Source organism: Macrobrachium nipponense, chromosome 4 (assembly GCF_015104395.2).
Source record: "Macrobrachium nipponense isolate FS-2020 chromosome 4, ASM1510439v2, whole genome shotgun sequence".
In the NCBI taxonomy this organism is placed as follows: domain Eukaryota; kingdom Metazoa; phylum Arthropoda; class Malacostraca; order Decapoda; family Palaemonidae; genus Macrobrachium; species Macrobrachium nipponense.
Genome location: NC_061100.1, coordinates 61,944,294 through 61,955,680, shown reverse-complemented (window position 1 = coordinate 61,955,680; position 11,387 = coordinate 61,944,294). Strand labels below are relative to the sequence as shown.

At 35.8% G+C, this 11,387-nt stretch overlaps 1 long non-coding RNA gene across 1 annotated transcript in view; it reads right to left on the bottom strand.

Annotated features, from left to right (window-relative positions):
- Nucleotides 1-1,024: 1,024 nt before the first annotated feature.
- The window catches only part of LOC135211649 (uncharacterized), a 305,654-nt gene continuing 295,291 nt past the window's right edge, over nt 1,025-11,387 (bottom strand). Inside the window, exon 3 of the long non-coding RNA XR_010313692.1 lies at nt 1,025-1,066. This is a non-coding gene — a long non-coding RNA (uncharacterized LOC135211649). The remainder of the gene's footprint in view (nt 1,067-11,387) is intronic.

The window sequence follows — 11,387 nt, the reverse complement described above, 5'->3', positions numbered from 1 at the left end:
TATATTATTATATCTATATATAATATATATATATATATATATACTATATATAGATATATATTATATTTTTTTTATATATATATATCTAGATATATAGATAATATCTATAAATCTATGTATATATAAATCTATATATATATATATATATAGTAATTATATTAGTATATATATATATCTGTATATATATATATCTCTATATAATACTATATTATATACTAATCTATATATTATATATACTATATGATATATATCTATATAGAATATATATATATCTATGTATATATATATATATAGTATAGTATATATATATATATATATATCTATATATATATATATATATATATATATATATATATATATATATATATAGTATTCAGCAGGGTCCAATAAACACATAAAAAAAGCCATATTTACATAAGACGTTTCGCACATCCTCTACGTGCATGCTCAGTCTGCAAGAATGACATATAACACGTTAAAATTTACAAAGGACTATTTTAAAAGTATAGCAGAGAGAAAGAATTTACATATAATTAAAATTATTACAAATTGAAAAGTATATCGTAATAAACGGAACCAGTTCTCACCAAACCAAAGAAAACTGGTTCCTTTTTTATGTATACTTTTCAATTTGCATTGATTTTAATTTTTTTCAATTTTTTCTCAATCAACTGTATTTATAAAATAGTTTTTGTTTTTTTTAATTTTAACATATTTTATGTTATTCTTGCAGATTGAGGATGCACATGGACAATGTGTGAAACGTCTCTTATGAATAAATATGGCCTTTTTGATGTGTTTCTTGGACCCTGCAGAATGCAGTTTAATATCTTCGCCTGGAATCTTTATATATATATATATATATATATATATATATATATATATATATATATATTATATATATATATATATATGTATGTATGTATTTATACGTACTAACCTCCATCTTTATATGGTATAACATCTCTGTAGAATCTAAGCTATCAATCAGTAATAAACAAAAACTTACTATTCCTTTACTCACCACTAATAGCCTGTCTAGCTGGTTCCTCTGCCTTGGCATAGTCTGTGAAAGAGTACAGAAACTAGAATCAATACTCGTTCTTATAACTTCTTTCTTATATATGCATATGGTAATACGTGTAGATAGGGAAGACATTGCCTGCGTTTGCGATGAGTTTCCTCGTGCTGAGTATATAATGATTTATGTGGAAATGAAGCTTGTATTACAAGATAAGACTCAAAAATTTTTCTACATAGTGATCGTGAAAGAGAGAAGGGATAAAGGTTAGATAAGATTAGATAATTCAACACAAAGAGATATGGTAGTAGTGCGAGCGCGTGCGTGTGTAAGAATATGTGTAAGAGACAGACAGGCAGACAGACAGCTGGACAGACAGAAATAAAAGTACGTTACAGTTTAGGATCGGAAAAAATACCCATGAGTATATGAGAAAATAGTATGCCAGTCATGCATTTCGCAAGGAAATGGATGTAGTCTTTCATTACATGAATAGATTTGACAAACAAATATATGAATAAATATATAGGGAAATAAACTGCACATGTATACTCATAACTGATGATGCAAATTCATATCGCTGTAATCATGTAATGAAATATATTAAGCATGTTCCTCTAAAATATTATATTTTTTATTTGCTCCTTGTACCTTGTACTGTGAGTCTGTGAAACAGTAGCAGGTCTATCAAATGCGTCTTGATAATATCATTTGCGAAAATCCAGATATCAATGTTAATCGAAATTGACAAAACATTAAGTTCCGCAAAAGAAATTCAAAATTCGCGATAGACGAGAGCAGAATAAGCATCTATGCCACTGTTGGAGAGTGACATTGTACACGTTTTAAAGATATACAGTGGCATTAAATGTTATGCTCATCTTTATTTCATGTGTGCGATGATGGTGCAATTAGTCAAAGTACAAATAATAAACCGTTCTCACTTCTTACTGGTACCAGTAATTTCTTTATTCTAATCATATACAAGAGCATTATCAAGAGACACCCGAAGTAGGTTGGTAAGACCCGTTCGAAAATGTGAAGCGTTTCTAAAACACCTGCAATGAAAGTGTCCGATCACTCCCTAACATGAGAGCCTTTATGAGGGCAATCGAAATAGAAAGACACCAAATACGTGAATTCCACAAAGTTATAAAGAACAACAGGATGAGCGATTTTACAGCACTAGCTTTGCTGTTTCCTTCGTTGCAGTTTCACAACACAAAACGAGTTATAACAATTTGCTGCATGATAAGTATGTTTTACACATCAAGATACCCAAAAACTCTTTACAGTTAACCACCATATACCGAACAGTTATTTTGCGATAGTTAAAATATAAAAATTTCATATAAATTCCTTACTTCAACACATTTTTACAAATGTTTTACCCTTAATATGTGACAATAAAGCGAATTAAAAAAGAATTATCAGGATTCACTCATGAAAATTGCCATTGATATCATGACTAGCGGCTTCTTGAAGGCAAATGAAATAAAATAAGGATAATTATCCCGTGAAGAAAATTTTCTCTATTTCATGGTTCTAGCTTCTTAGCGAGAGAGAAGGAGGCGGTTGCTTATCAATTAGGAAAACTCATGAGATCCTAGACAAACCTCATTATTACCACAAATTGAAGATTCTGGGAGGAATATCTCGCATTAATAACCGGGAAAGATTGGAAATGTTCTCTTAACTCTCTTTGAGATATATATATATATATATATATATATATATATATATATATATATGTATATACATACATATATATATATATATATATATATATATATATATATATATATATATATATGTCAGATGAAAAGAGGGAGAAATGTGAAATACTCTCTTTACGTGAATACTTTGAAAAGAGTGATGTGTGTAATCTATCTTTTGTTCATTATTATCTTTATTACAGATGGGTCCTATTCCATAGCTAATTTAGAGACGGGAATCTCTAACCTGACTAATACGATGAACTTATTGACATTTTGGGTATGGGAGAGAATTCTTAGTCAGGAGGGTAGAATGTTAACTTACTGGTTTCTTTATGGGCAGTTTTAGGCTTTCTGCCATGATGACTGGTTAATCATTTTGTCCTATTTCATAATCAACTGCTTTGGGTAATAAATAGTATATTTTTGTACTTATGAGATCTTAATAGCCTAATGACATGATTGCAGACAGAGGGCACTACTGACTACAGGTAAGAGTTTTCAGTTTGTGTAGTTTAGTGAACGGGGGGGGGGGGGGACAGTGGGGGCAGCCGGTTTAAGAGGCTTTTTATATATTTTGTAAACTGTAGGTATGCTCCGAAGAGACGGTTGACTAGTTAGATAGAGGAGGTCTTTTCTTTTTTGGTAGGAAAAAGAGGTCATCAATCATGTCACAGGCAACTCGGGGCTCTTTTTGCTGATTCAATGGGTCGGCCAGAGGTAAGCTGTTCGTCTCTCAGGCTAAGTCCGTATCAATGTCTTGAGGTTCTGAAATAATAGTGTTTTAAAACGTGAAGAGGAAAAGTTTAATTTTCGAAATATTAAAGTGTTTCGCAGTTCACGCATATTCGCGGTGTGGATACGAATTCGGTTTCCGGTCGTATGAGAATGTGAGTGTATTTTCGAGTTTTCTTTCTTATTTTCTTCTTTTTATCTTTTATATCTTTTTTTTTACCTTTTTGTTTTTGTTCATGTTCCTTGTGTTTGTTTGTGGCGAATTTACTTGAGCGAAGATTTTGTTGCGAGTCACGCCAGAGAGAGAGAGAGAGAGAAAGAGAGAACTGGGAACAGGCACGGCTGCTGAGGCAAATTGATTGGTAAGCACTTTGCATTCTTTTTTCCTTTTCTATCCGCTCCCTATTTTTGTTTTGTTTTTTTTGTTATTGTTACTTTTGTGGGATTATTATTTTGAAATATTGGGTGCGGGGCGTGTTCGCTTTTTGTTATCCATTATTGGGGGAAAACTTGTGTTAATTTTTCTTAATTGGGTTTGGTGTATATAAATACATTGATGTTATTGAGATCAGGAAGCTTATAGAACAAAATAGCTTTTGGAAACAGGGAAAAATGGCGGACACTAAAAACACTATGACGCTACTACATCACGTGACTAACATTAGTGCGGGCGTTAGTCCATTCAGAGGGAATGTAGATGGCGTACTATCACAACCTGTAAATATCTTTATTGAAGGAGTTAACAATTATTTAGCGGGAAAGAATACAGTAGACGATGTAGAGGCCTTTAGAGAGGCGAAAGCCTTGCTAGATTTCAATAAGGGAGACCTCTCCCACCGCTCAAGGAGTTTCCAATTTACAAAATGTCGTACCTGAACGGACTTGCAAGCATTTTTGAAAATAGCATATGGCTCAAAGGAACACGGAGATATGGTGAAGGACCTTCGGGGTCTTTATAAACTACGGAAGGGCACTAATAGTCTCGTAGAACATAGTTCAAAACTGTTTGATGCAGTGGCGGATTGGGTAGGAAAATTGAAAACATCTAAATGGGTTACAGGGGATAATCTCTCTCTAAATAATATTCATAAACTGATCTATTTTTCCCTGCTCTTGCACAAGGTACCGGATGCGATAGTGGATAGCTTTCATGAAAAGATTGAACGTACTTCAGACGAAGAATTACTTTATACCCAAATAGATAAACACAGGTCTAAATGTCCCACTGTAGATAGCACAATTTTTAACGGGACAGGCCCAAGGGATAGAGTACAAAGAGACACGAATTTTCTCCTCCTCGTCTGTGTGCAAAATTTGAGTATAACAAAAGATCGATCGATCAAAAGCAACAGCAGTTGCGCTGTTTCAACTGCAATAAACCAGGGCATCCAAAGAAATTGTGTAGGGTTAAATATTGTGGAATGTGTAAAAGTACTGATTATTATTGGCAGTCTTGTCTGTCTCAGATACGGAGAGATGCAAGACCCACACCTCAAGGTTCTGGTAATCATAATGTGAGAACTTCCCAGGCAGGTCAAACCAGAGGGCAAAGAGATTGGCGAAATTTTTGGAAGCCCGATCAACAAAAAGGGTACAGGTGATTGGTAAATGCCATTGTGGTCTCGTGGGGGACGCCCCAGAGCCCAAGCCTATAGTCTATGGAACAGTAAGGGATGTGGATATCCCGGTGTTTATAGACTCGGGGGCTTCAGTAAATCTAATGGACTATAATCTGTATCAATCCGTATTTTCCAATTACCCTTTGCAACCCTCAACGGAGACGGTGTGTGATGTGCAAGCCCATAGATTAAATACCCTGGGTTGTGTTCAAGTACAGTTTACTCTCGGTGACAGAGTGTTAACAGAACCATTTTTGGTAATAAGAGGAATTGCGTTGGGCAATAAAATTTTGCTGGGTCATCCGGCTTGTAGAAGACACAAGATTTCGATCCATGCGGGGGCTAATGGGATAACAGTTGGGATACCAGGTAATTTTCTACCGTATGAGGACGTGAATAGAATGGAGGACATGGAGGTTATTGAAAGAGATGTGCTCGGTGGTATTAATGGCGGTGATACGAGTGTTATGGAGAAAGGTAATATTAAAACACACGTTGGTGATATGGGAAATGATTATGGGGCGCTAATGAATCCCCCTGTTTTGAAGTTTCCAGATTTTAAGGAACCTTTTACATTAGTGACTGATGCAAGCCAGGAAGGTATAGGTGCTTGCCTTATGCAAAAGTTCGATGGGAAATTTCATCCTATAGCTTTTTATAGCAGGAAGTTCAGGACAAAGGGCAGCAACAAGAAGTCCATGGCCACCATAGATAAAGAAGCCTTTACAATAGTGTCGAGCTTAGTTCATTTTAAAATATTACTGATGGGGAATAAAGTAGAAGATCTTACAGACCACAAACCATTACTAGATCTTTTTAATAAAGCCGATATTTCGCCAAAAAGAGCTCGATGGTTTTTAACTATCAGAGATTTTGATGCAAAGCTCAAATATATAGAGGGAAAATTTAACGTTGTTGCTGATGCTCTCAGCAGGAGTTTTCATGACACGGAAGGTTTCCAAGTCGCGCAAGTCACTAGCGAAACCATACAATGGGATATACCTCTCGTAGAGCAAAGGCAAGATGAAGACGAGATTTTAGCAGATGCAAAAGCGTTTCTAAGAGGGGAATTAGTCAGGAAACGTTATAAGCTGCCTTTTTCGGGTTTGGAGTTAGAAGGTAATCTATTGTTTAGGAAAATTATTTAAATATAAGTTGAGAACCAGTGAAAGTAAAGGAGATACAGCACAGATCGTAATTCCAAAGGTCCTAATCCCAGTAGTTTTGGTTATAGTTCATTGCAGGTTCGGTAGTCCTCACTTGGGAATAGAAAAAACGTATGATGAGGTTCGTGCTAAATACATTTGGAAAAATATGGAGAAAGATGTGGAAAATTTCCTAAGGAATTGTACGGTGTGCAACGCGTGTAAGCCTGCAAGGACAACTTCATGCAAAATAGGATCGTATCCTATACCGAGTAGACCTTTTCAGAGAATACATATGGATATCTTAGGGAATTTTTGTGAGTCTTGATATGCGAACAAGTGCTTGTTAGTGATAATAGATGAACTTACAAGGATAGTAGAAATTTTCCCACTTAAGCATAAAACGGCAGAAGAAGTAGCCATAGCGTTTTTCAATGGTATCATTTGCAGATATGGCTCACCCGAATTTCTATTAACCGACAATGGGAGGGAATTTGTGAACAAAACCTTGGAATGTTTAGCTGAAGTCATGGGGATACAGAAAGTGACAATTATTCCATACAGAGCCGAGGCAAATGGGTTGTGCAAACGAGCAAACAGGAAAGTGCTCAAGGCTCTCAGGAAAACTGTAGGTGGTAATGATAAGAATTGGGACAGATATATTAATGTTGTTAGACATATTATTAACACTATGGTTAGTGATTCAATTAAAATGTCCCCATTTGAGGCACATTTGATTTGCTAACTATGCCTCATCATGGGGAGGATATGGTCGAGGCGTTGATATCCACAGCGAGAGAGAGACACACGTCTCAGCCGTAATCTCGAATCCACAACCAGAGATATGGTACAGAAGAGTAATAGTAAATCGTCTGATCCCAAGATCAATGTCGGAGACAAGGTATTTTTAAAACTTAACGTGAGAAATGAATTAAATTACAAACTATGCCCAAAGTTTGAAGGTCCTTTTAAAGTCATTGAAGAGAAAATTGGAAACAGATTTGTAGTCTTAAATGAACAAACAGGTCAGTCGAGGTTAACACATATCTCGAAATTGAAAAGAATTGGTTGTGATGATTAATATATTGTCTGTTTTTTGCGATTTGGTGACAGAATGCCTTCACATTTTTTTTCTCTCTTTTATTTCCTTCTACGTTTTTTTTTTATTATGCGCAAATCTGCGGCGTTTAGGCGTAAGATTTCGGAGTCAATATTTTACGTAGATACGTGTTGAAAAATGGCAATTTTTTTTTGCTTTAGCTGAGAAACGGGATGATTTTTTTGGTATGGGGTCATTAATTAAATAGAGGAAATATTTATATCACCAGAGTGGTGTTATTATTAAGACCATGGTTTATATATATGGAGGTGACATTAATCTTTGGAACACCTTGGTCATATCCTAGAGATAGTTCTGTAGAATGTGCTGATGTAGTTTCAGTATAGAACAATTTTTTTTGAGAATCGTGAGTTTCTGGCGTTGCAAGTGTGACTATGCAGCAGTTCGAAGCACCTGAAGTGTTCACAGGTGGATTTTTTGCTAACGTTGCTGTAATGAGTCCGGTTGCAGATTTTCCCCTTTGGAGTTGATTACTCGGGGATTTGCACTATTTTCGTAGATGCTGATTATGGCATTTCACGGGAACATATCATGTAAGGGGATTCTTTTCTGGTTGTTTCTGGTCGATGGATTTGCTGCGGTAGCAGATTCCGTAGCGGTACACATTCTGTTTTGGGAAAGATATTGAATTATATATGTTTCTTTTTCTCTTATGTGCGCTGTGTAATGGGGGGGAAAGCTCACTTAATATTGTTGTTATTATCTTATTCTTTTTTTTCTCCTTTTTCTTTTTTTTCTTTTCTTACGAGAGATTGTATTGGGGGTTAAGCTCTAAATAGCATTTTTCTTTTAGATAGGAGACATAATTTGTCAGGGTATGTGAGTTGGATAGAAGGGGTGTTTGGCATTATATTTTATGGAGGCTAGTTATATAAACCATAAAGGGGTTTTTGCTGTTAGACTTATGTCTTCTCTTTTGATAGCATGTTTGTCATATATGGGATTATTTGTGAGGATTCAGTGGGTAAAGATTATATTTGGTTTAGCGAGGAATTTTTTGATGTTTGACTAGTAGATTGAGTATATTAATTAATGACGGATTTGTGGGGTACAACAGGACTTTAGTTATTTTATGACCATGTAGACATTTTAAATACGGACACACAATGACTTTGGAGAATTCCCAACTCTACGTGATGATGGAGATGGAGACGACTTCGTTCTACAGTACCAGAGGTTTAGTCGAGTCTACACACGAATGGCGTTTCTATGGACTGCCTTTGCAAAGGATGAGATGTCTTCGATATACCGTCTCAGGATAATTTCTCGGATAAATCAGGAGTCTACAGTCTTTGATGAGCCGGGTGCGAGTAATACTTGCATAGAAGTCACGGGATATTTCATTGATAATGGAGTGGTGACCACGTTTCCTTCAGTAGAAAACGTCGAATCAACAGTTTCGCGACGAGAGGGTGTTGGATACACTCATGAGGGTCGCAGACGCTGAATAATGGCGCGTGCTGAGTTGTTTTGAGTTGGTTTACACACTCGACCTGCGTCTACAACAATTTGCTCGTCCTACAGGGATCCCAGCTGTTTGATGGTTCCTGCAGGGTTCTCTTGGATTTCTTCATGGTACTTAGTCGTCATGTCTACAACTCGTCCACGAAAATATTTCATGGACACTTGCATGGAAACCATGGGGCAGCTCGAATTCCGCCTACAGTGGAGACCGTTACAGTCCCGCCGCCGGAGGATAGTGATGAAGAGGAATTTTTTTTCGATGACCGTTACACTATACCAATATTAATGGTCATGCTAGGTGCTATACTGATCACCATTTGTGTGCTAGGAGTTCTTAAACTTTTGTGTATTCGACGAAGCACAAGGGCTCCAGCAACGGAGGTGGCCCTAAGTCATGTGGTAAATTGATACATTGTGCATTAGTTGCCGATATGGTGCGCGACGGGAGTGCACTACTTTTTTTTTTTGAGCCGGCCATTGTGTTTTATATATATGAGCTGTTTGTGTAACAGTGGCTAGGCGGGATCTAGCAATTCTAGGTGGCCGAGCTCTGTCAGATGAAAAGAGGGGCAATGATTAATAATATGTTTAAAATGCCAATGTAATGTTAAGTGAAGTCACATATCACTTCTCGCTTGGAGACAGGCTGAATGTAGGGCCAGCTTACATGGGAGAGGAATTTGAATACGCAAGCAGTTTAACTGAGAGATCACTCACCCGGTTGTGAGGCATGTACATTCGTTTGTACGGGTGTTACAGGCCTAATAGTCCAAGGCACTTGCAAAAGTCAGATTCCTTTAGGTGCAAGCTAAGAGGTGTTACATGCTGAGTGTCGAGAGACAAAGCCCCATCATAAAGGTAGGACATATTTTATAAAAACTTAGAAAACCGTTACCTTGGGAAAAGAGGGAGAAGTGTGAAATACTCTCTTTACGTGAATACTTTGAAAAGAGTGATGTGTGTAATCTATCTTTTGTTCATTATTATATTACAGATGGGTCCTATTCCATGGCTAATTTAGAGACAGGAATCTCTAACCTGACTAATACGATGAACTTATTGACATTTTGGGTATGGGAGAGAATTCTTAGTCAGAAGGGTAGAATGTTAACTTACTGGTTTCTTTATGGGCAGTTTTGGGCTTTCTGCCATTATGACTGGTTAATCATTTTGTCCTATTTTATAATCAACTGCTTTGGGTAATAAATAGTATATTTTTGTACTTATGAGATCTTAATAGCCTAATGACATGATTGCAGACAGAGGGCACTACTGACTACAGGTAAGAGTTTCCAGTTTGTGTAGTTTAGTGAACAGGGGGGTGTACGAACATATATATATATATATATATATATATATATATATATATATATATATATATATATATATATAGCATATTATATATATATATATATATATATATATATATATATATATAGCATATTATATATATATATATATATATATATATATATATATATATCATATATATATATATATATATATATATATATATATATATATATATATATACCGTGGTACCTCGAGATACGAAATTAATCTGTTCCGAGGCGGCCTTCGTATCATGAGCTTTTCATATCTTGGACCGCATTTTACATGTAAGATGGCTAATCCGTTCCAAGCCCTCCAAAAACAACCCAGTAAATTTCATAATAAAGCTAAATTGACCTATAAACAATGAAATACTACAACAATTTGGACCATTCAATACCTAACTTAATACGTACTGCTAGTATACCTGTAAATAAAGTGTATTAGTGTACATGGTATACAAGAAATACTGTATGTACATACTGTAGTAAAATGTGAAAGCTTGCCTTTGAGTGAGGCTATCTCCGAAAGTGGCGACAGAGGAGGACGACAAACGGCAGATACATACGTACACTTAACTTTACGAAACATAAAAAAATGTAAGGAAGACATAAACTAAACTTTACGAAACACATTAACAAAACTGTAACACTTAACTTTCCAAAAAACTTAAAATTGAAAAAAAAAATTTGTTGTCTTTTTTTGATATTTACATTTTTAAAAACTTTTATATACTTTACGTTTTTTTTTTTTTTTAACAAAATTTCAATTTCTTCACCACTTTCAACTTTCTGTTTTTTAGTATCACTTGGTTCTTCCTTTTTACTTACTACTACTCCTACTAAAGGCCTCTTTAAAATATAACTATCCAAGGAAGATTGCTTCTGCCTACTTTTGACAATGTTCCTGAAACGACTCAGGCAAACGTCATCGAACTGTGCAAGCATACGACCTGTGCAAGCCTTTTCGGGGTGTCTCTTTTCTATGAATGATTGCACCTTATGAAAAGCAGCTAGAGCATCCTTAATTTCTGAAGTTGTCATAGAGTCGTCGTCCTCCTCCTCGCCGCTGCTAGAGAACTCTTCTTGAACGACGTTATGTTGCATGGCCTCCAACTCCTTCAGGTCATCCGTTGTAAGCTCCTCTTGGTATTCCTCGAGAAGTTCATTGATGTCGTCCTCGTCGACGACCAGCCCCATGGACTTGCCAAGTGCAATGGTCTCGTCAAGATCTGGT